General features: G+C 41.2%; 1 long non-coding RNA gene across 3 annotated transcripts in view; it reads right to left on the reverse strand.

Annotated features, from left to right (window-relative positions):
* Positions 1-24,652, reverse strand: part of LOC125168327 (uncharacterized) — a 56,237-nt gene extending 31,585 nt beyond the window's left edge. For 2 of the 3 annotated variants that reach the window (XR_007153088.1, XR_007153087.1), the window contains exon 1: positions 23,963-24,652. This is a non-coding gene — a long non-coding RNA (uncharacterized LOC125168327). Of the gene's footprint in view, positions 1-16,741; positions 17,320-23,962 lie in introns of those variants that run through there. The other variant, XR_007153086.1, reaches the window with a different exon arrangement.
* Between the last annotated feature and the right edge of the window lie 378 nt (positions 24,653-25,030).

The raw sequence follows: 25,030 nt of genomic DNA on the forward strand, positions 1-25,030 counted from the left end.
CCACCTAAGAGGCTCTGAGTGAGAAGCACCAAGTAAATCTTCTCCTGAATTCCTGGCCCACAGAAACTATGAGACAATTAATATTTGTTATTTTAAGCCACTAAATTGGGGAGGAGGGGATTTGTTACACAGCAACAGATAACGAATACAAATTCCTATACTAGGATTTATTTTCAAGATGCAATTAATTCCAGCTGTTTTAATCTAAAGGAGGTATAATATAAGGAGCTGAAAGGACTGGAGAAATGGTATTTCAGCCATATTTGCAGAATCACACCGCTATTTTCACCTATAAGAGGAGCTGCCACTTCTGAGGCTATTAAGAAAGTGAAAAATCAAGAAACCCCCCCCTGAAACTGCTGATTTCAATGGGCTCTCCCAAATGAATCAGGAAGCCTCTGCTACTATTGCCACTGCTGCAATACCCACAAAGCTCCTACCTGGATAGGGGGATGTGGCTCCAGAATAAAACCAGTGCGTGTATCTTTAGAATCAACCAAAGCTTCAGGGGAAAAAAAATGTCTCTGCTTTACTTCTGCCTTTCAAGTCTCATGGAAATACATCTCAGGAATGTTGTTTATAGCTTTCTAGCTTCTGTAGTGCAGGAAGGCATACCTTGGGTGTTGGATATTTTTGTATTTCTATAAATATTCTTGAGCTTTGTTCTTCAACGCAGGTAAGTTACTTGAACACATTTTGATTCTTTTGAGTCTTGCTTTTAGGATTTAAGCCATGCTTAGTCTAGGGCTAATTATTTCTCACTACTGAGGCAAAAACCTTCCAAGTACTCTACCCAATGTCCTGTGGATGATGAGGTTTTCCAATCTAGTTGGTAGGCACCACTCCAGACCCAGTTTGGATGCCAGGCACTGTTTTTTTTTTTTTTCCTAATTCTTTCCTGTGCCTAAGATAATTTTCCTCACGCACACAGGATGATCATTATTCTCCTGAATACTGAAGGAATAACCTTTGTGGATCTCTGAGGTCCTGTATATGCGCAGCTCTCTCTTCTTTGGTATTGTCATGTGAATTCTGTCATTTTGGTCTCTCTAGACTTTCAGTTCATTCTCCTTAACTCAGGAAGTCCATCTAGTTCCACCTGGGTTTTTCCTCCCTGCACTACAGCCTAGAAACTCTCTCAAGCCAGTAAGTGAAGGTAATTGCAGGGTTCACGTCATTTGTTTCTTGTTCCTCAGGGATCACTATTCTTCATTGCCTGATGTCTAGTGTCTTCAAAACTGTTTTTTTCAAATACTTTCTCCTTCCGTTGTCGATGTGACAGATGAGAGCATAAATCTGCCCCTATTATTACATGTTGGTCCCTTATTGATTTTTTGACTAGAGCCTGTATCACATCCTGTAGGAAAGCATTCCAACCTAACACAGTATTATTTCCCAGGTGACATCGTCAGTGTCTACTTCAATAAGTTGTTCTACTGTTTTACAAGACTGATTGCTTCTGCGTGTGGGGATACATGGTAAGATCGTTGTTTGCCATAGGCATCGATTCATCCCATACCATTTTTTTTTTCTGTACATTTAGCTCTTTGGTCAGTAATTGAGTGAATAAGGCATTTAGTAAGTCTACGAATAGTAGTACTGGCAGAAATAGGACAAATAGGAAAGATAATACATATCCAGAATACATTTCTATTCCATTAGGACCATCTCTGCTTCTCTATGATGGAAGGTTTCCATTGTGGTCAACCTGTCACTAGGTACTAGTTTATGGGACTGTATCATGGGCTCATTGCTGGTTTTTGTGGTTGGCCGATTAAGTTGCTCTGCAGTGGAAGTAGCCAGATCAGCCTTGGTGAGGGAAAGTCCATCCCTCCCATCATGGGTGCCTATTGAGCAAGTACTGGGTGACTGGGGAAAGAGTCTGACTAACATCCATGAACAGTTCTACCTGTCCTCCAGGTTTTTAAGTGCTTCATCAGCAGTGGTTGACTTCTGATTAGCATTCGCAAGGGCACAAATAGTTTCACACTTTAGGCCAATTCTGAGAGATTATCTGTTTGTCATCTATTGCTGTTTAACAAATCATCCCAAACTTAATGGCTGAAGAAAACATCTATTTTGCTTCTGAATCTATTTAGGCAAATCTTGCAGGGATAATACATCTCTGCTCTACTTAGTGTCACTAGGACTGACTTGAAGGCCGAGGCTGGATTATTCTAAAGGTTTGGTCACTCACATATCTGGAAGTTGATGCTGTGATTGGCTAGGTCTTTGGCTGGGATTGGGCTGAAACATCTACATGTGGCTTTTCCATGTGGGTGCTTAGTTTACTCACAGCGTGGTTACTGGGTTCCAAAGGTAAACATCCCAAGAAGAGTAAAAGAAGCTGTATTGCTTTTTATGACAGCCTTAGAAGTCACATGATATTGCTTCTGCCATAGTCATAGACCTGCCAGACTCAAGGAGAGGGATCACAGATCTCATCTCTCAGTGGGAGAATGTCAGTGTCATGTTATAAGGAGTGCATGTGGGATGAGATATACTGGTATGGTCATCTGTGGAAAATAAGAGTCTGCCCCACAATCATATACTTCTTCTGTAGACTTCCTTATCACCAATTTTCATTCTTGTTCCTTCCAAGATCCTCACTGTATACCCAAATTGGTAGCCCTTACACATGGATTGATATTGATCTATATTTCTGGGTGTGTATATTTCCAAACAGAGGATAAACACATACACTGCTTAAAGTTCTTGTCACCGAATGTGTCTGCCTTATTGTCCTTCATATAGCCAATGTGAGTAGCCCTGTAATGCTGAGGCAATCCATTTACGGAAGGTGCCAACATGTTACGCAGAATGACCTGAAAACCCTTCTTTAATTTTTCTTATTCCCTAGGCAATGGATGAGAAGAAGGGGATAGGACAGTGCATCAGGAGTAGGAATACTAAGGATGTAAGCTACATGTTTGTGAAAAATGTTATTTATTTATTTATTCATTTAATGTTTATTTTTGAGAGGGGAGAAACAGAGCACTAGCAGGGGAGGGGCAGAGATAAAGGGAGACACAGAATTTAAAGCAGACTCTAGGCTCAGAGCTGTCAGCACAGAGCCCGACACGGGGCTCCAACCCATGAACCATTAGATCATGACCTGAGCCAAAGTTGGACGCTTAACTGACTGAGCCACCCAGGTGCCCTGAAAAATTCTAATGTCTTTAGAACCTGCTTGAGCCTAATCTTTTTCCTTGAGGATGGAGTATAGTTGCACACAGCTTTAGTGTTTACTGGATCAGATAACACCTCAGTGCATGACGGGAAGATCAGGTTGCATAGTCACTTAAAATCCAATGGTTCCATAGTGTGGTAAGCTAAATAATGGCTCCCCAGTACATCCACATCCTAATCTCCAGAACCCATGAATGTTGCTTTATATGGCAAAAGCAACTTTGCATATGTGGTTAGAATCTTGAGATGATTACCCAAGATTATCTGAGTGGATCCAATGTAATCACGTTCCCTATAAGAAGAATGTAAGCGGAATCTGAGGCAGAGTCAGGGGAAAGGGGGATGTGAGGATGGAAGCAGAGATTGGAGTGATGCCCTGAGAAGGAGGAGGAAGGGGCCAGAAGTCAAGGGCCACAGTCACTAGAAGCCAAAAAATTCAAGGAAATAGATTCTCTCCTCAGAGCTCCTGGCAGGAACAAGTCCTAACAAAGCCTTGACTTCAGTTCAGTGAAACTGATTTGAGACTTCTGACCTCCAGGACTGTAAAGAGAATAAATTTACATTGTTTTAGGCCACTATATTAGTTTCCCGTAGCTGCTATAACAAATTACCACAAACCTTGTGGCTTAAAACAGCAGGAATATATTCTTTCACAATTCTGGAGGCCAGAAGTCTCGAATCAGTATCAGAGGGTTACAATCAAGGTATTGGGGGGGGGGGGGCGGGGGAGGGGGCGCTGCACTCCCTCTGAAGGTTCTAGGGCAGAATTCCTTCCTTGTTTCTTCTAGCTTCTGGTGGCTTCTGGCATTCCTTAAGTTTGTGGCCACATCCCTCCAATCTCTGTCTTTGTCCTCACGTTGTCTTCTCTCTGTGTGTCTTTTCCTCTTCTGTCCTCAAACTGCCCTCTATCTCTCTCTTACGTGTGATTATCACATAATCACACATGTCACGTTGAACTTAATCACATCTGCAAAGACCCTTTTTCCCCTATAAGAACATTTATGGGTTCCAGAATTAGGACTTGATATCTTTGGTTGGTCCTTATTTAGCCTATTACAGCCAAATTTGCAGTAATTTGTTACAGCGGAAACTAATACAGGTAGATATTAAGTCTCTAGTAGGGCACAGTAGCAAGCCAAAAACTGTTTCTCAAAAGGAAAATAGTTACTTTTTTAAGTTTTTATTCTTATTTTGTTTTTAATTTTTTAACATTTATTTATTTTTGGGAGACAGAGAGAGAGAGACAAAGTGAGAGTGGGGGGAGGGGCAGAGAGAGAAGGAGACGCAGAATCTGAAGCAGGCTCTGGGCTCTCAGCAAGCTGTCAGCACAGAGCCCAATACGGGGCTCGAACCCATGAACCATGAGATCATGACCTGAGCCAAAGTCGGATGCTCAACCGACTGAGCCACCCAGGTGCCCCAGTTTTTATTCATTTATTCTGAGAGAGAGAGAGAGAGACAGTGTGTGTGTGTGTGTGTGTGTGTGTGTCAGAGAGAGAGAGAGAGAGAGAAAGAGAGAGAGTTGGGGAGGGGCAGAGAGAGAGAGAGAGAGAGAGAGAAACCCAAGCAGACTCTGCACTGTTAGCACGGAGCCCTACACGGGGCTTGATCCCACGAACTGTGAGATCATGACCTAAGCAGAAACCAAGAGTTGGATGCTTAATAGACTAAGCCATCCAGGCATCCCGTCAGAAGAAAAATAGTTATTTTTAAGGAGAGCATGGCTTTCTTAGGAAACCCTAGGAGACTGGACAGTGATGCTTTGAATGCAGCTTCTCAGATCTGCCACTGACATTTCAAACTTCGTTGAATATATTGTTGTAAGGGACACATGTTAGCCTAGGCCAGCTGAAGAACTTTTTGTTTCTCTCTGTTCCATGTAGAACAGGTTGCGTTAAGGGTCACTTAGTGAATGGGCAGGAACCATGCACTGAAATGTGGTATATGCTGTTTCTAAATCCCAGGAGATCCATCAAGCACTGTGCCTTTTTCTTGGTGGGAAGGGGTGCAAAGTGTGGCACCTCTTTCAGTTTTTTGAGAAGATATTCTGAGATGTTCCATCTATTGGACTTCCAGAAACTTCTCTGAAGGAGCAGATCCCTAAATTTATCTGCCACATGTGTATGCCTTACTAAGGCATTCCAGTCCTATTAATCACTTGCTATATATTCTTTTAAATCCCTTTATTTTCATTTATATATACAGATATTCCACATGTATTTACTTCTCACCCAAGCTGCTCTTCATCTTTTTCTCACTATAAAATATACAGCGGTGGGTTAATCAATGCTGACATCCATGCTCGCAACTCCCACCCACAGAGTCCCCTATGAATTGAATGAAAGAGAGACATTCTGGAATGAGAATACACAATATGATAACAGGCATCCTTTTTCAAGTTCAGTTAGACCAGATGTAAAGAGAATTGGTGTGGTTTGTCTTTTTTGTGTTTGTGGGATTTGCAGGTGGTTCTGACTACTAGATTCTTCTATTTCTGAGCCAGATGTGCTCACAAATAGAAGCGGCACGCATTTACTGTGTGCATGTTTGCATAAATGAATTCCTCCCTCATTAAAAGCTGAGGATTGTAATACTCAAAGAGTATCTTCTTTCTTCATTTGACAGGCACAACTAGATGATGTATTTATCCTTCAGTGGATAATTTCCAGGAGAACTAAAAAGGAAAAAAAAAAAAGAAACTGATAGAAGAGGGAAAAAAGAGATGTATTTGAGAAATGCCACCTCCATTGTATTGTAGAGAATAGAGTGGAGGAGGAAGAGCCAGGGAGATTAGATAAAAGCTATTGCCATTAAAAACAAACACACACAAAAACCACACACACACACACACACACACACACAAACAAACAAAAGCAAAACAACAACAACAACCACAACCGGAACACAATACTGATATATATGATAATATGGGTGAAACTTGAAAACATTATGTTAAGTGAAAGAACCCAGACACAAAAGACCACATATTGTATGATTTCATTTATATGAAATATCCAGAATAGGCACATCTATACAGACAGAAAGTAGATTAGTGGTTGCCAAGGCTGAAGAAGGGCAATGGGTGGGGGTTGGGTGGGGGGTTACTAATGGGAATGGAGCTTCCTTTCGGGGTGATAAAAATTTTCTGGAATTAGATAGTGGTGATGGTTGCACAACTCTCTGATTATACTAAAAATCACTGAGTTTATAGCTTAAAAGCATGAATCTTTTGATAGGTAGAATTGTATTTCAACACAACTGTTAAACTTATGAAAAATATCAGAGTAAGACATCAAAGAATTTTGCCTAACAAATAATTTCTCAAACTTCCTATCAGATGTAGCATTTCCCTAAGACTTTGAAGGACAGACCTACGTAGCAACATTTCAGGTAGTTTCTTTTCATGGTCATTTAACTAATATGATGGACAATCTAACAAAAATGAAAGGAAAATATCACCAACAAAATCAAGGATTTTTACTTGTTCCACTAAATGATCAGGAGAGATAAAAGTCTTCTGATACTAAAAGGTTAGGAAGAAACAGCTAATCATAAATTGCCCAACTTAATCATAAAGTGAATCATAAAGGCCTCAGCAAACATACGAATAGTGATCCTCAAAGAAGCAAATTCTCCTCTATTTGTGGTAATTGCTATTCAACATAATGGACACCTGTTGGTGCCTTCCAGAGCATTCTGAATGCTAGCTCATGGCAATTGGGGAAAGTCTTTTCTTATAAGACAAATAAAATGTCTTAAATAAACAAACAGGTGTTTTGTTACAGGTAGGTACACCTCACCATGCATCATATTTATAACTATCTAAACGGAATTTGGGGCAATTTTAAAGCATTTTTGCTTGTTTGTTTGTTTAAAGAAAATCAAGCAGGGGTGCCTGGGTGGCTCAGGTCAGTTAGGCCTGACTCGATTTCGGCTTAGGTCATGATCTCACCGTGCATGGCATCAAGGCCTGCATTAGGCTCTGCACTAAGCATGGAGCCTGCTTAGGATTCTTTCTCCCTCTGTTTCTGCCCCTCCCTCGTCTCTCTCTCTCTCTCTCTTTCTCAAAATAAATAAATAAACTTAAAAAAAAAAGAAAATCAATCAATATAGTAGGATTGGCGGGCGTTGCAGTGTCTATCCTATATCAATTTCCCCCTTCTTACAAATAGAACCCTGATTATGTTTGGAAGGGTGTTGTGAACTGAACTGTGTCTTTTTAAGATTCATATATTGAAGTCATAATCCCCAGTACCTCACAGTGTAAATGTATTTGGAGATAGGATAATTAAAAAAGTAATTAGGTTAGATGAGGTTACTAGTATGAGCCCTAATCCAATATAGACTGGTATCCTAATAAGAAGAGGAATTATACATTTTCTTTTTTAAGTTTATTTATTTTGAGAGAGAAAGAGAGAGTGAAGCACAGACATAGATGGAGAGAGAGAGAATCCCAAACAGGCTCTGCATTGGCAGCACAGAACCTGATGTGGGCTTGAACTCATGAACCATGACATCATGACCTGAGCCCAAACCAAAAGTCAGATGCTCAATGGACTGAGCCACCCAGGTGCCCCTAAACTCAAATATAGATAACACATGGGGTGTGAGGGTGGCTCAGTTGGTTAAGTGTCCAACTTTGGCTCATATCATGATCTCATGGTTTGTGGGTTTGAGCCCCACGTTGGGCTCTGTGCTGACAGCTCAGAGCCTGGAGCCTGCTTGGGATTCTGTGTCTCCCTCTCTCTATGCCCTCCCCCGCTTGTGCTCTGTCTCTCTTTCTCTCTCAAAAATAAACATTTAAAAAAATTTAATAAGTACACGAATACATAAATAAAAAGATACAGATTACACACAGAGAAAAGACAATGTGAAAACACAGAGAAGGCAGCCATCTACAAACCAAGGAGAGAAACCTCACAAGAAACCAATCCTACTGACAGGTTGTTCTTGGATATCTAGTCTCCAGAATTATGAGAAAATAATAACTACTCTGTGGGTGCTTTGTTATGGCACCCCTAGAAAACTAATATAAAAGGTAAACAAAAACCTTTTTTTGTTTTGTTTTTCAGTTTTTTTGCAAACATGGGTGGCCATGACTCAGCATTCTAGCCAAGGAGACATACAAGCAGAAATTCCTTGGTTGACCATTTGCTAGAACTTTCTAGAATAGGTCAGAATTAGCTCCCATGTGTCTTTTGCTCTTTGCCCTTTCCTTTCTTCCTGCCTGGAATGGAAATATAAATCTGACAGTGTAGTAGCCAACCTGGGACCATGAAGCAACAGCCAAGGACGGCCAAGTGGAAAGACAAGAGACCTGATGGCATCATAAGGCCATTGTACCAACCTAGTGCCACCTAACTCTAGGTTCTTGTAGGTGAGAAAAACAAAACATTTATTTAGCCACTTTTTCCCCTTCAAGTTTCTATCTCCCATAGCTGAATGCAATTCCTAAATGATACCATAGATATTTAGGGTGTATGTGCATGTGTGTATTTGTGTGTGTGTGTATAATTCCATATATTTAGTATGTATATATCTATATACACTAAATATTTATATATACTAAATAAATACTGTATATATTCCAGAATTTAGTGTATATAGATATATATATGGAAAAGAGAATTGTGCTATATAGGTGAATGATCTAATTGGAAATCACAGGGAACATGAATTTATTTACTTCCAACCATCTGCTTAGCTACACAGTTGCCACCTTCTCATTTGTGAGCAAATTTCAAATGAGATAATTAAACAGAGAGACACTGACTTTTTACTTAAAGTGGGCAATGATGCCTACAAATGCATTTATTGAGTATCCAAGAGGATTTCAAAGGAACTATAATTTGGTAGGCAATGCACTTAGATGTAGAGAAGTTGTCCACTGTGATCATTGGAGTAGGTTTCAGAGTAGCATCATGGGATTCCTTGTCAATTTCCTTGTGAATTGTCATATGTGGGCTACCCAGGTGTCTGACCTCTAGCTCATTAGCCTGTGTAGTGTGTGAACCAGCTATGGGTCTGCAAACTGTTACCAATTAGCAAGAGATAAGGAGATAAGGAGCCTGTCACCAAATGTAAAGGAACTACATCATTTGAACAGACTGTTTAGTTCAGTTTACTTACTTTATTTTTTTGGTGGCAAGACTTCTCGATGGAGGAAGCAATAAGCTGGTTTACAGTCTGGTGCCAGCTCCATATCTCATTGTAGGTTTGTACCGTGCGCAGCACAGTATAACTCGGGTCTGATCAGCTAATCATGGTGGAAGATAAGGATGTGTGTGTCCGCCCTCTGTAACTCACCGGGATGGCAGTCCAATTAAAATCATATTTCTATTAGGTCCAGACTGTGATGATGACTTTGAGCCCAAACTATCTGCATAAGAACTTGGCCATGCTCTGAGAGTCTCTAGAAAACTGTCTCATATTTGTTCAGGAAAAATTCACTCAAATTCTTTCACTTTGGTCTGCTAGCCAAATCGTCCCAGCATGGCCTCTGCTGCTGATATTTTCAGTGACAAAACTGAAGTGTTCTATTATTTAAGATAACTTTTGGCTGCAAGTAACAGAATACTCTCCTTTATCTTAACCCACCATATCTTTAGTAATACAGACATTTAATTTTCTCACATAACAGAAAGCCTGGAGGAAAGCAGGTCTAGGTTTGAAACTGGCTCAACGGATGTTTGTAGCTCAGGCTCTTTGCCTCTCTCTGTGCCATCCTCAGCATGTTGGTTCTGTCCCTGTACAAGTCACCTAGTGGCTACAAGGGGACTTTCACAATTTTAGATGTCACGGTGTCCAGCAGGAGCTTTCTTTTCTTTTATTCAAACCAGAAAACCTTTTCCAGAAGCAGCAGATGTCATCCCCCCATCTCCAACCACACACACCCAGATTTCCTGTTACATCTCATTGGTCAGAACTAGGTCTCAGGAAATGCCCTACCTTCAAGGCAGTCTGAGAAGGCAATCACCTGATGAAGGGGAACAGGATAAATAGTCTGGCATAGTCAGAACTGGCATAGTCAATTAGGATTCGTTTCCTTGGGCTCCACTCATGGATACCCCAAATTAGATCAAGGTTCTGTTGGCAGAGAAGAATGGGGGGGGGGGGGGCGGTGTGGGTTTCTGTTGTGTAGTTACCCAGCAGCATTTTCCAGGGATACTGTCTCCCCAAAGCCATCTTTCTTTGGAGGACTAGATCAGTGCTAATGATACTAAGGAGACCTAGGCTTCAAAGCAGCTTGATCCAGATCAAGTCTCAGAACTTCTCTTATGCAAAGAGCTGCTTTCGCTTCTAACACTCAGTTTCTGAGCCCTTGACAGCATCTTCCGGACACACACTCACACTCCCATGACAGGGAACCACAGTTTTCCAGCAACAGATCTGTTTCAAATGCACACTTGGAAAGGAAACATTCTCTCAATGGAACATCATTCTGCTGAACTATAAATGCTGACCACACAGATATTATCATCCACTGTAGCTTTAGCCCCTAACCGCTTGGAGCCAGTCTCAAACATTTTTTTTTTTTTTTTCCCAGACTGTGGTCTTTACATTCGTAAATATACCATAGAGGTAGTTTTTTCCAGAACAAAGAAAAGTGTGTGCAACTCTTTGCTTCTTGCATAACACCAAACTGCTAGATGCTTTGAAATGGCAGTTTTCCAGCTCCCATACGTCCTGTCAAGGTTTCAATAGATTCAAGTTTCAGCCAGGGATCGAGCACTTACTCTATCCAAGCCCTCCTTACAGCAGTTTCTGAAAAAAGCTGCTCTCAAGCAACTGGCCTAGGAATGGGATCTCAACTCTGACACGGTGGCAAAAAGTTATTTCCTTTTTTTCATCGCCTAATTAGTGATCCTTGTAATTAAATAATACAAAGGAGTGTGTGCCACATACAAAAACAACTGGTAGAATTCTATCAAGTACAAGGGTGTGTGTGTGTGTGCGCGCGTGTATGTATGAATCAAAATAAGCTGGATGACTTAGGAAGATTTTAAACAAGAAGCAGGGTTAGAATTATAAGTAGGTTTTGGCCAACGGAGACAAAAAAAGGAGTGAGCCTTTCTGGGTGAGAGGTGTTTAATATTAATATATCTCAAGGTAGGGAGGTTAGGACTGTTGGTGGAGGGAGTATAGTTAAATTCCCAAGTGTATAAGCAGTTTAGATAAATTCATGATTAATTTATATTTTTGAAGCTTTGTTTTCTGTTTATATTGACTATTATGGTTATTGTGGTGGGTTCCTTAGGAATAACTGGAGCTACCCGGATTCAACCATTTCTTTTCTTCCACTCAGTTTCTTCATGCAATCTTGACCTTGATCTAGCTGCTTCCAAAACAACAAATTCTGAATTTAAATGAATACTAATCAGAAGTTTCACAAGATCTGCAGTCTCTCACATTATTGTTCATCCCAGTAAAAGAAATTGGGGCACATAACCTGTATTCTCTTGAACTTTCTTCAACTGGTATAATTGCCTTTATTAATAGGGAAACGTTAGCGTCTTCTGGTCTTTTCCATGCATAAATTCTGGATATAATTCTCCAATAGTGCTATTTTTATTATTATTTTATTTATTTAGAACCAATTCTTAAACATCAGTTCCTTTTAATTTAGAGAAGAGTAAAAAAAATGGGTTGATTATTATACGCATGAGAGTCACTTTTCCATCTTTCCATTTTCTTTTTCAAAAAAATTTGACAATATGCATAAAGGCATGCAATCCTTGCCTTCTGATGAAAGGCAGTTTCTGGCTTCTACTGGCTGGGTTAAATCTCATTAGAGAATTTAGAAAATTGGATTTTATGTGTCAGCAAAACTGATTGTTCTTTAAAGCATCTGAAAAACCAGCAAGGGCGGTGTGAGGGTGGTGGAATCAGACAAACGGGATAGGATATATGGATCCTGAAACAGGGCTTGAGAAATCTTCTCTATTCACATAAGACCAAATGTGTATTTACTGAAAACAACACATGGAGAGGATGGGGAGCTAGAACTTGCTTTGTTAAGCTAAAGCTTGGGAAATATTGTAATTGAAGATCCACCTGGTGTGTTCAAAGCAGATTATAAAGCCTGTTGAGCAGCAACCAATTTCTCTGGAGATCAGTTTGTACCTGTGAACGTAGCTGGGTTGGCCCTGTGGTAGTCCAATCAAATCAAACCACAGTTTTGGTTTCACTCATGATATCTCTCTCTCATTTCACTCATTCTTTCTCTCTCTCTGTCTCTGTCTGTCTCTCACAGACACACGCAGAGACACAGAAAGTTTTAGTGGGAATGAGTATTTTGGTAGGTTGAGTGATGGTCCCCAAGTATGTTCATATTCTAATTCTGGAAATCCTTGAGTGTTACTTTATATGGCAAAAGAGATTTGCAGATGGAATTAACTTGAAGGTCTTGAGATGGGAGAGAATAACCTGGATCATCAAGGGGGAGGGCTTAAATGCAACTGCAAATATTCTTATAAAAGGGAGGTGGGGGAGATTTGATACAACAGAAGAGGAGAAGGCCGTGTGGCCACGGAAGCAGAGATTGTACTGATGCAGTTACAAGCCAAGGAATGTGGGCAGCTGCCAGAAACTGGGAGGAAAGTACTGGATTCTCCCTTAGAGCCACTGGGGGGGAGTGTGGGCCTGCTGACATCTTGGCCAGGGAGACTGGTTTTGGACTTCTGGCTCCAAGAACTGTGAGAGAATAAATTTCTGTTGTTTTAAGCCACTAACTTTGTGGCAATTTGTTCCAGCAGCAAAGGACATATGGTGGAGTGACATCTTAGATACCAGAATTTAAGGCAAAAGTCATATACAGATAAATCATTGACCCCTGAAAATCACTTAAGAACACACCACATTGGAGAACAATATAGCAAGTTTTGTCCCCAGCAAGCGCTGGAATGGAGTGTTGTTTCTTCACATGAGATGGCAGATGAAGGAGTTGGCTTGTGTTTAGGGGCTATGTTCTGGCAAGAATATCTATCTTTAAATATTAGACTCCTCACAAAAGTACCTGGCAACCAAGATGACAGAGTTGTATCTCCCATCTCACTCTCAGTCAAGGCACATGCTCTTTGAATGGAACAATGGACAAAATTGCTCATGTGATTTAAATTGTCCTTTTTTTCCCCCCAAGTTTGATTTGTTTAAGATAAATAACAATAGCTAACTGGTAACTCAGCACATGCAAGATGCTTTTCTAATTGCTTATATGAACTCATTTAAAGCCACAAGCTGATGTGCACAGAGGCTAATAATTTCACTAAAATGAATTTTTCGGGGGCGCCTGGTGGCTCAGTCAGTTGAGTGTCTATCTCTTGATTTGGGTTCAGGTCAAGATCCCAAGGTCGTGGGACTGAGCCCTGCATCGGGCTCTGGGCTGGGAGTGTAGCCTCCTTAGGATTCTCTCTCTCTCTCTCTCTCTCTCTCTCTCTCTCTCTCTCTCTTTCTCTGCCCCTCCTCTCTCTCAAACTAAAATAAAAATAATAAAATGGATTTTTCATATATTTATATGTATATTTAAATAACCTTCCAATACAAAATCAAAGACATTTGAATATCCCAACTTTTTGTTCCATAAGATTTCTTTGGGGAGGTGCCTAATAAAGTTGGTCTCGATTTCAGAAACTGTGGATCCTTTATGAATATGCTACTCCACAAGGAAGCTCCTTTCTTGTTTCATGCAGACTTTCCCAACTACTTTCCATTCAGCTTGAAATAAAAAGATATCCTTAGGAAACTTTTCCTTTCTTTGCTATTAACTTGAAGATATTCTGCTATTTTCCAAGCCTCTATTTTCATAATTCAGTCAGATGCTACTAAATTAATATACACTTTATTCCCAAATCCTTTTTCCAGCAACCTCTGTGGATATCAAAGCTGATACATTCTGTGCTCCCTTTACTTATTTTTAGTCCATTAAAAAATGTCTATTTTAATTTGTCTTTCATACGATGCATTTGAAATAATTTCTTTTCCCTTCCTAACCACAGGACATTTTCTTGGGTTCAGTAAAATTGATGCAATTTTATACAATCTTTGGTAACTCTCTTACTAGAAGAGCCATATGTATGCTTCAGCCACGGCTCAAAGCTGCCATAAAGCTTTGACTCTACCGGTTAAATAACCAGACTGTAGCACACTTGATGGGATTCTTCAGGTGTCCTCAATGACTGAGTGGTGTTGCTGCATAGTTGATGGCCACCCAATGATTCAGAGAGATTGCAAAAAAGAGCTAATTGGTGGTGGCAGCCAATTCGGTCACAGAGCACGTAGGGGAGATCCAAGAACGAATGATTCTGTAGCTTTAAGATCACCCGCATCATTACTGTGCACCCCACTTGTCTCACTGATTGTTTAAAAAACAGAGAAATTCTTTTTCTGGCTTGTTATCTAGACAACTTGGCAGTCTATGGTGGTATCGTCTGTCTTTCTGAGATGTTTCTCCTTTTCTTTGCTACAGCAAAACTCTGACTGTCTCCTAAGGACACCGATTCTCCTGCATCCCTTTTGGGTTTATTTTCCTTTCTCCATATACTTTAGGCTTGTGAAGAAGGATGGTGCAGTTCTTATACTGTTGCTGCCCTGCCCAGATTCCCCTACCTCTCGGTGCCCTCATCCCATTTGCTGGCTACTCTAAGTGGGGGCTACTGACCACTCAGAGCTGCTTCCTTCTCTGTCACAACATTTTTCTAGACATGAATCCTAAGGCAAGGGAAACAAAAGCAAAAAGAACCTATTGGGACTACACCAAAATACAAAGCATCTGCACAGCAAAGGAAACAATCAACAACCCAAATTGGCAACCTACTGAATGGGAGAAGATATTTGACTTATCTGATAAAGGGTTAGTATACAAAATACATAAAGAACTTATATGACTCAAAACAAACAAACAAAAAAACCCAAAGTATCCAATTAAAAATGGGAAGAAGACACAAACGGACATTTCTCCAAAGAAGACATATAGATGGGTGACAGACACATGAAAAGTTGCTCAACATCACGCATCACCAGGGAAATGCAAACCCAAACCACAATAAGATAACACCTCACTCCTGTCAGAATGGCTAAAATAAAAAACACAAGAAACAACAAGTGTTGGTAAGGATGTGGAGAAAAAGGGACCCTCATGCACCGCTGGTGGGAATGTAAACTGGCACAGCCACTGTGGAAGCAGTATGGAGGCTCCTCAAAAAATTAGAAATAGAATTACCATGTGACCAAGTAATTCCACTACTGGATATTTATCCAAAGAATACAAAAATACTAATTCAAAAAGAGATATGCATCCTATGTTTATTGCAGCATTATTTACAATAGCCAAATTATGGAAGTAGCCCAAGTGTCCATCAATAGATGGATGAATGAAGAAGATGTGGTATACACATATAAAGTAGAATATTACTCAGCCACAAAAAGAATGAAATCTTGCTATTTGCAACAACATGAATGGATTTAGAGGGTATAATGCTAAGTGCAATAAGTCAGAGAAAGGCAAATACCATATGATTTCACTCATATGTGGAATTTAAGAAACAAAGCAAACAAACAAAGAAAAAATAGAAAAACAAACAAACTTTTTAAAAAAACCCCATACTCTTAACAAACTGATGGTTACCAGAGGGGAGGGGGGATGGGTGAAATAAATGAAGGGGATTAAGAGTACACTTGTCTTGGGCACCTGGCTGGCTCAGTTGGTGGAGCATGTAACTCTTGATCTCGGGGTTGTGAGTTTGAGCTCATGTTGTGTGTAGAGATTACTTAAAAAAAAAATCTTTAAAAATAGCATATCCTTGTTTTGATGAGCACTGAGTAATGTATAGAATTGCTGAATCACTATATTATACAACTGAAACTAATATAACACTGTACATTATACTGAAATTAAAAAAAAAAAAAAGCTGTTTCTTTTTGAGAACTGCCCTACATCAGTGGGTCTCAAAGTGTGGTCCCTGGACCAGCAGCATCAGCATCATCTGATCATTTGCTAAAAATGCAAATTCTGAGGTCCCACCCCTGGGCTATTGAGTAAGGTGGATTGGGGTCCAACCACCTGTGTTTCTCATGCACATTAAAGTTGGTCAATTACTGCCTTAGAGTGAACAGAAACCCAGAGCAGAAATGCCCAGGATGATACATCTTCCTTTCAGGGGTTATCTGCAGCCAATGGCTGAATGATTCAGGAAGAACAAAAGGCTGTTAGTCCCTTTGTTCAATAGGGGACAACTTCATGATGCCATTCAGCCTGCAGAAATCCTTGAGGGATCAGGCTGAGGCTGGAATCGAACTGAACCTATATCTTGGCCAAATGTGTTCCCCACCCTATTCTGCACTCTCATTCCCTTAAGAGGTATTATGAGTTTAATGTGTCCTCCCAAAAGAGAGATGTAGCTCAGAATGTGAACTTATTTGGAGACAGGGTCGTTGCAGATGTAATTAGTTAAGATGAGGTCATATTGGCGTTGGGTGGGCCCTTAATCCAGTATGACTGGTGTCCTTGTAAGGTGAAGACACAGGGACACAAGGAGACTGCCACATGAAGATGGTCTATGGAGTGTAGACACTTTAATGAGAAGAAAAGCAAGGTTAAGGGTATGATTAACTGGCTACGCATACAGTGGAAAGGGACAGATCCAGCTACGTTTGGCTCTGTCACGGCCCCTCACTCTTGTTGCTTTCCACTGTTCACCATTCCTGTGGTGTGTACCCCTTCCCAAGCTCTTTCCCAGTGTTCCCAAATGGTGCTCAATATACTGAGCTATCCACAGAAGGTACTCTGATGAGGACAGAGTGGCATTGCTCTCAGAACTCCCTCAAAGGGAGGAATTTCCAGTTATACCTCCGCTCAAAGTTGGAGTACTTGAATTAGGAGAAGAAATCATTAAACAGGGGATCACGGAAGGCCTTTGGTTTCAACTCCTAAGTGAAGCTAAATAACAAGAACTCATGGAAGGTATTAAAGGGAAATTCCTAGTGTTGATTTGTTGGGTTTTGGCATGTCCTTTCTTTTGGAACTTCTCCAATGAAAACTTCTAAGTCATTTTCTATTTGTAGAATTCTGTCATAGCTCAGGTTTGGCTTCTCCAACTGGTGCTTTCCTTAGATGAAGCGTTCAGTAAGATGGAGCTAAAGAAAATAAACATTTAACTAGAATTACTATAATGTGCTTATAATGAAAGGACAGGTTTAAAAAATAGTGTATATTAAAACTTAAGTTTCCTAAAGTAGCTTTTCCAAAATAACAAAACATCATTTGCTGGGTAGTGACCAAAGATACACTGACTGGCTCTAGCTCTTTTTTGTGTAATGTGGAATAATTCTATATACTTCAAGGCCAAATTTGCTTCACTTAGCTTAATTGTCAGTTAGATGAATGGAAAATAGCATGTTACTAATTCCAATTTATTTCGCTTTGATATAGTCAAAATTCATGCTGTGGGGAAAAAAAGGAGGTCAGATTCTGATCTGACAACTTTTTCTTTTTTATTATTCATATTTTGCTATAATTGCTAACATTTAGCAAACAGTCCAACTAAATTACAAATAAAATACACAGCTGACATTTCTTCTCATAAAAGGAAAATGTTAAGCCCAGTGTAATTACAGAGAATGAAAAAAAGGCATACTGGTATGGTTAATTTTTGTATTTTCTGTGAAGAAATACCATACATGATGAAAACCTTTGTAAATAGGTTTCAAGTGGATTCTGTTTTGGTCAAAACTAGTTTCTTAAATCTGATTGCCCAGTTTTGGATTAATCTTCTTAAAGACAATCAGTTCAGGGACACCTGGGTGGCTTAGTCTGTTGAATGCCCGGCTCTTGATTTCGTCTCAGGTTATGATCTCACGATTTGTGAGTTTGAGTCCTGCGTCAGGCTCCTCTCTGACAGTGAGCAGCCTCCTTGGGATTCTCTCTTTCTCTCTCTCTGGCCCTACCTCTCTCTCTCCCCCACTCTCTCTCTCTCAAAAATAAATAAACTTAAAAACAAACAAACAAACAAACAAACAAACCAATCAGTTCATATTATTCTCAACAAGACTGCTTTTCCAAAAGCCAGGGAATCTAGTAGTTTTGTTTTTCATATATAACAAGTGTCATTTTTTCTGTTCAAAATGGTGCATGTAGTTGTCTGAGGGGATTGGTGTTCCATGGATTTGCTATTAATAAAAGAAGCTCAAAATTGTTCATGGTAAGAAGAAATCTGGTAAAACCCATTATCCTGTATTACACTGATGCTTGGGAGCTTCTTTCTCTTTGAATGGGAATTGTCCTAGAAACTGAAGGTTGTCTGGGCAACTTCAGTCCTCTTGGACTCTGGGACCATCGTTGAGTTAGGACTTATGTGTAGACATAAATAGGCAACCAGCTCTCTGGTGTGAGGAGTGTGTATATAGGTGTTTGAACCTCAGTTTTTTCATCTGCAGAATGGAGGCAATTCTGCCTACTTCACTGGGTTTTTGAAGGGCTTTAAAATGAAGCAATTTTTTAAAAGGTCTTTACATTATGTTAAAGGAGTGATAGAAAAATGGGAACTGATCAACATAAGGATTATGCTAGTGGTCTCTATGCTCTGCACATATTTATTCAGTGCCTTGTTTTTCTTTAAAATGGAGATGATGATATTGACCTACTTCAAAAGGTTGATGAGAACAACTAATTACTGTTGGTAAAACACTTTGAAAACATTGAGTGCTATCTATGAAAATGCTAAATACAGACTTCCTGATGCAGTTGAAAGGATTAATTAGGGAATGTTTGCTTGAACCTTGATCCCCTAATGAAAGGTGTTCCTCCTGTTGCTATTTTTGTGTTAACTATTATTTTGTGCCACAATTTGTTAGATAGTAAGTGTCATGTCTGGCTGGTTTTTAACTGTCTCCAGACGGAATTTTGATAATTTTTCTTTGAGAGATCAAATGCATTTCACATTGTAAAGTGTCTTGTCCAAGGTCATTCAACTAGACTGACCTTTGCTTATTTTGGGCTGTCACTTACGGCTTCCTAGATGTTCTCATCCAAGCCTCTCTTTCATGTTCTGCTTGAAATATTGTACTTAGTGATGTATTTTTAATACTCTAACCCTCTATCTCTCTGAACATTTTTTTTTTACCAATTACAAGAAAAAATTAAGAAGATTTTGAAAAAAATTGCTCTTGAAAAAACTTACTGAGAATTAGGATTTGCATGAGAATAAAAGGTTGTCCCTTCTCTTTTCCAATACCTAAATTTGTAGGCATACAGGCTTATTCTCCTGTTTTATTCTCTTAATTATCTTGGTGGCAAAAGGGACTGCCTTTAGACTATCCTCACCCCGAAGGATAGTTGATGAAATTTCATTTTCCCTTCTTTCTAATGGATACAATTGCTCCAAGCCATTTTGCAGTGTTCCAATATATTGTGAATGATAATTGTGTCAAAGAACCCACGTGATTTCAGAAGCTGGAGAAAAGGATATCGGGCAGCTCACAGACTGTGTGGGGAAGCTACAGGCCATGAACGATGGCCAAATCATGTTGGAGAAGTGCTTCCTCTGGAAACCAAATCCTATGGCTCGTACCGTTGATATTCCTGACACTGGTACCACCAGCTTCTGTCACCATAACTGTCATTGCTGCCTCTGAAAATCACATGCTGCCATTGCCACCACTAACACCCATCTCCACGGTAAATGTGGGCAGCCCTTCCTCTTTTAATTAAACTCTGAGGGGAATGAATGGAGCCATAGGAAGCCTGAGAAATCCAGGGCCTGGCATTTCCAACTTCTATGGTGGAAAAGGGTCTCTCTCTGAGGAGTGCAGATGGGCCTGGGGAGGGGTGTCCTTTAGACACTGGGAAGAAGTTCAGACACTGGGTGGCCAAGAGGAATGACAAATGTCCAATAATCTAATAGGACTGTAGTCTGTAAATATGTGCATTTGATTCCTTATATTTACCCCTGGAAGAAATATTTAGATGTTTTTAATGTAAAATTTTTAAAGTTTATTTGAGAGAGTGAGTGAACAGGAGAGGGGCAGAGAGAGAGAGACAGACAGAGAATCCCAAGCAGGCTCCTCACGGTCAGCACAGAGTGCAACGTGGGGGCTTGAACCCACGAACCGCATGATCATGACCCCAGCAGAGACCAAGAGTCAGACACCTAACCTACTGAGCCACCCAGGTGCCCCTAATTTAAATTTTTTTCATGTTTATTTATTTTGAGAGAGAGAGAGAGAGAGAGAGAGAGAGAGAGAGAGAGAGAGAGAGACAGGACATGAACAGGGGAGGGGCAGAGAGAGAAGGAGAGAATCCCAAACAGGCTCCAAAGTGCCATCACTGCAGAGCCCAATGTGGGGCTCGAACCCACCAACCATGAGATCATGACCTGAGCTGAAATCAAGAGCCGGACACTTAACTGACTGAGCCACCCAGATGCCCCAAAGATGTTTTTAATTTTAAAGATATCTTTTTACTTTTTCTGTTTACAAAGGCTAAATTCTGCTTGGGATTAAAAAAAAAAAAAAAAAAGCCTCCGTTATTAATCTCATGGTCTTTAATGAACATCTCACACATAATTTGTATACAGATTTTCTACAGAATATTTCCTGTTAATATGGCATTAAAAATCCTCTTGATGGCATATTTGAAAAATAATTATCATAAAAGTCAGTAAGGAGGAACAGTGGACTTCTTTATTATTATCAATAGTCATTTCTGTTTGTTTTTTCATTCCTTCGGTTTGTGTCAGCAAAAGATAGCAACTGGTGCCCATGCAATGCCAGAATTCTAACCAGCTCTGGATTAGTTGATTGCATTACTATGGTTTTAACACCCACTGGCTTTTCTCTAAATCTAATTACTGATTTTATGGTTCTCAACATTGCTGATGGTGAAAGCTTTTTTTTTTTTTTTTTTTTTTTTTTTACTTTTCTTTTTTCCTGAATACAGTGCCTAGCTCCACCAGAACCATGACAGTATGCTGGTGACTTTTGCAAACCAATAATGCTATTTGTAAAGTTTACCAACAATATTCCCTGTGGCAATCTCTTCAAATCTCAGTTTTCAGAGTTCTCATTTGAAACACATTTTGAATTCTTTCAGTATCAAGATTCCCAATATTTTATTTTATTATTATTATTTTTTTAAGTTTATTTATTTTGAGAGAAACAGAGACAGCATGAGAAGGGGAGGGACAGAGAGAGGAAGAGAATCCCAAGCAGACTTCATGCTGCCAGGGCAGAGCCCGACACAGGGCTTGAACTCACGAAACGAGAATATCATGACCAGAGTCGAAACCAAGATTCGATGCTCAACCAAATGAGCCACGCAGGCACCCCAAGATTCCCAATATTTTAAAGTAAATTGTACCGGTAGTGGACAGGTACCCATGTGGCTTGCCACAAAAAATGGACTACTCTTGTTCAGTTCAGATATTTGTTGCTCAGCTCTCCTGAAAGTTTTGCAAAGAATTTTTGGTTTTGTTTTAATGTAATGGTGGAGGCAGAGAAAGCTTTCAGAATGGAGACGCTGTAGATGTCAACTGCTTCATAATGAATGTTCGATTAGCATTTGACAATTCATCTTTACTCAGCAGTATTCGATAGTATATCCAGACGGGCTCTGTTGAACTCTCATCATGAATCAAAGTGTAACTGGTAAAATTGAAAACCTTAATCTGGTTGGGGTGCAAATTTTAAAGATTTTTTTTTTCCAATCGCTGCCCTAACTGTACTAGACAGAAGCACCCTTTCCCTTCTTTACCTATACTCTGAGATCCCACTGAACGGTCTGTGAGAGCTCCCATTTATTCCGTCAAGTACTCAAAATTCCCTAATTAGGCACCCAGTCATGTGAGTTGTGCCTAGCGAGTACCAAGGAGCATCCCTCATCTCCTGGTGGCCTAATGCCAACAGAACATTGCAGAGGGGAAAAAAAATGAATTTTAAAAATTGTAAAGATGCTTCTAACCACCAAGAAATGAAGCGTGTCCCACCCCTGCTTCTCACCAGTGCTCACTAGGCACAACGCACATGATTAAGTGCCTGGTTAGGAAACTTTGAGTATCTGACAAAATAAACTGGAGCTATTACAGGCCATTCAGCGAGGTCTCCGTTTGAAAACGTTTGGCTTACAGATCAATAACTCATAAGACTGAAATGGCTCTGAAAAAAGTTGGTCTCTGATCTATGAGGGTACTGTGGTCTGGGAGGCTTGAATGGATATGGAGAGGCGTGTTGGGTTATTCTGACATAAAAGACTTTGTAGGATTCTTGAAGAAGCTATGTTGGGCCCTTCTGGGCTCCTACCAAATAGGAGCCACATATCTCTGTATCATGTATAATTAATGTTTTAAAAGACATATTAGAGGTGCCTGGGTGACTCAGTCCGTTAAGTGCCTGACTCTTGATTTTGACTCAGGTCATGCATGATGTCACCGTTCGTGAGTTCAAGCCCCACATATGGCTCTGCACTGAGTGTGGATCCTCCTTGGGATTCTCTCTCTCTGACTCTGCCTCTCTCTCTCTCTCTCAAAATAAACTTAAAAATAAATAAATAAAAGACATATTAAATGGACTGTTGGTTATTGGTAATATATTTTATTTTGGAACAGATCCACGTTGGTTTGGTTTAAAACACAAAATTCTTCTCTTCCGAGGAGAATATGTTGTAACAGGATCCGTCTATTGATGCAATAAATATTGATCACCTGCTATGTGTGAGGCACCACGTTAGAATACATACTGTCTCTCTCTAATACACACACACACGTGTTTGTATATGAATCTGTATATAGAGAAAACGTACAGGTACAAAATTGGTGGTAGCTATTTAGCACAGGGAATTTACTAAATAGGTAGCACATACTGTTTAAGCTGCTCATATGAGAGTCAGTCTGCCTTGTGTGACCCCTTGAATTATTATCTCATATAATTACTTCGTTCTTCTTATTTGGGTTTTGGCTCCCCACCGAATCTCTGAGCTTTAACAGGGCTGGACTGTAGAGCAGGCTCTGCCCTCCCTCCACTCATTACTCCTTAGCGGTAATTAGTGGATAGATTGCTGCTAAGCATCAAACAGGTGCAGACATTTAGCAGAGGGTAGGGTTACATTTCTCCAAAAGCCGTGCCTTTCCCGCACATTTTGAAGGCAACGTGTTGACAGTACAGAACGCAGATGAAAAGACGTTGGAGGAAAGTATACACATTACACAAACTTTCGTGTGCGTAGCAATCACCTAGGGATCTTGTTAAAGAGTAGATTGTGAATCAATAGGCCTGGGGCAGGGTCTGAAATTGTGCTGGTAACAAGCTCCCACGTGATGCCGGGGCTTCTGTGTGGATCAGACTTGGCTGATGCAAGGTTATGTGTAATGGCCGCATTAGGGACCAGACTCTTACAACCCTAGATAAAGAAGCTAGAGCGCTTCCCCTAGCCATGGCTACTCTCCAGGCCACCCCCGCCCCGCCGGGTCAGCACCTCAAGTTCGCCCGCCTGTAGTCGCGCCTGGCTGGCCTATGACAGCTGTTTGCAAGGACCTGAAAGGCTTGCCTCTCCCTACTTTCCGAGTCGGAGTCGGAGCGCAGCCGCCCGGTGAGCGCCGCCGCGCGGGCAGACGACGCGACTCACGTGGGACATCTCCAACTGCTCCTCCTGGAAACCCGGCAGACCGGTTTTACCCGTCCTCGTCCAGAAGTGGCTACTGATCCAACTACAGGCAACCGGAGGAGGCCGGCGTCCTTCCTCACCTCCACCCGCCCCCCGCCTTCCCCAGTCACTTCTTCATTTTTCTACCTGACACTCCCGGAGCCGCAGAAAGCGAAGACCCAGCACAGCAGCTGGCCGAGCACCGTCTCCAGCGACGTGTGTGAAACTGTTCAACCCCAAACACAAACACCAGCCACTGACATGTTTTAAGAAACGCCACAGTTGGATGACTGCGGAACCAAAACAGACCAAATGGGGAGGCAAGAAGGGAAAGCAATTGGCCCAGTTCGGTTGGAGAAGCGGCTCGTGTTACACTCCCTTTGCCAGTTAGCTTCGTGGGCGTTTGTTGCTGTGTTAATTACAGTTCTTCCCCGAGTCGGAGGCGAGAACAGCCCTGGTGGAACGGTTTCAAGTGGAGCGTTCCGCCAGGGGGAAAACAACTGCCTTTCTCCCCAGCTGGGGAGGGATTCCCAGCAGGCAGCCCACGGTGCGCGCTGTGCGCCCGCATCGCCGGTGAGGCTCCGACCGCGGGCTTCCGGGTGCGCTCGCAGACGGAGCCTCGCGCGCTTCCACCGCGTCCGGCTGCCCTGCCGGCCGAGGCAGAGGAGGAGCAGGTCGGCTGGCGTCTCCTGAGCGCGCGCCTGGGGCCGGCGAGAGGGCGCACTTCTCAATTCCTGGTTTTCTCTAAGCGTTCCGGGGGAGCTCCCGGAGTGGAGGTCTGGCACGAGAGACTGCCCGTTTCATCTTTGGATGGACCCCGGCAGGGTGGGCGCGGCTGGTTCTGAAGGAATCAGGGATAAAAGTCAGATAGTGCCGCAGGGTGGGAAGTAGGTGCAGACAAAATGACCTGGCTCCAAATCCTGCCTCTGCCCCTCATTAAATTTATGTGACCTTGGGCAAGTTGATACTTTCCTGTGCCGCGCTAATTCTCCCCTTATGCGGTATCGACTATGTTGCAGGACTCTTCTAAGCACTCAGTCCTCACAACAACCTTATAAAGAAGCACTTTTTTTTTAAATTTTTTTTTCAACGTTTATTTATTTTTGGGACAGAGAGAGACAGAGCATGAACGGGCGAGGGGCAGAGAGAGAGGGAGACACAGAATCGGAAACAGCCTCCAGGCTCTGAGCCATCAGCCCAGAGCCCGACGCGGGG

This window comes from Prionailurus viverrinus, chromosome A1, assembly GCF_022837055.1.
Source record: "Prionailurus viverrinus isolate Anna chromosome A1, UM_Priviv_1.0, whole genome shotgun sequence".
NCBI lineage: Eukaryota > Metazoa > Chordata > Mammalia > Carnivora > Felidae > Prionailurus > Prionailurus viverrinus.